The sequence below is a fragment of the Elephantulus edwardii genome, unplaced genomic scaffold, assembly GCF_000299155.1.
Source record: "Elephantulus edwardii isolate Elephantulus edwardi_28Jun2011 unplaced genomic scaffold, EleEdw1.0 scaffold00017, whole genome shotgun sequence".
Classification (NCBI taxonomy): Eukaryota; Metazoa; Chordata; class Mammalia; order Macroscelidea; family Macroscelididae; genus Elephantulus; species Elephantulus edwardii.
In genome coordinates this window covers 29,338,258-29,339,377 of record NW_006399767.1, presented here as the reverse complement: position 1 = coordinate 29,339,377, position 1,120 = coordinate 29,338,258, and positions in this window count along the sequence as shown.

The following is a 1,120-nucleotide window of genomic DNA, read 5'->3' as shown; positions in this document are numbered from 1 at the left end:
CAGTACTTCCTAACTGATTGCCTAGATGATGTATGTCATCTATTTGAGAGTTTCTGGTCTGCACACATCTTCTCATAATTCAAAATATATTTGTGGTATGACTTTTAAAATAAAAAAAATAATATAACTTACTGACTCACTGTTTGATCTATGAATCAAAGGAAACTTTCAAAATTCATTATGAAATTTTCCCAACAAAAACAAAAGTTATTGTTTTGTGCTGTCGAGTCAGTCACTTGTGACTCAGCGACCCTATGTACAAGAGCCCTAAACCCTGCTCTATCTTGTGCCAACCTCACTGTCTCAGATATACCTATCCCTATTACCTCAGAGACTACACCAATTCATCTCATCAAGGGTCTTCCTCTCCTGTGCTGTCCCTTCACCCTCCCAAACATGATGTTCTTCTCCAAGGACTAGTTCCTCCTTGTAACATGTCCAAAGTATGTCACACGAAGCTTCAGAATCCTTGACTCCAAGGAGCAGCCAAGTTTCACCCTCTCTAGGATAAACTAGTTTGTTTTCCTATCAGTCCATGGTACATTCAATTCTCTTCTCCAGCACCACAACTCAAAGGCATCAATTCTCCTGTCATCCCTAGTCACTGTCCAGCTCTCCAATGCATAGCAAGCAACTGAAAAGACTATGGCCAGGATCAGGCACACTTTAGTCTCAAGACTGACATTGTTGCTCTTCAGTGCTCTGGAGATGTCCCTGACGGCTGACTTTCCCAATGCAAATTGTCTCTTGATTTCTTCGCTGCTGGTACCAAGAGTGTTAGTTGTGGAGACAAGCAAATTAAAACTTCTAACAATCTCAATCTCTTCAACATTCATAATGATGCTGCCAATTGGTCCAATGGTAAGAATCTTTGTTTTCTTGATGTTGAGCTTCAATCCATATTGAAGGCTGCAGTCCTCGATCTTCTGCAGCAAGTGCTTCAGCTCCTCCTCAGTTTTAACAAGCAGGGTAGTGTCATCTTCATAACATAAGTTGTTGATGAAACTTCCTCCAATCCTGATGCCACATTCCTCCTTATACAGTCCAGCCTCTTAGATATCTGTTCTGCATACAGATTGAACAGGTATGGAGACAGAATACAACCCTAGCATACCCTTCC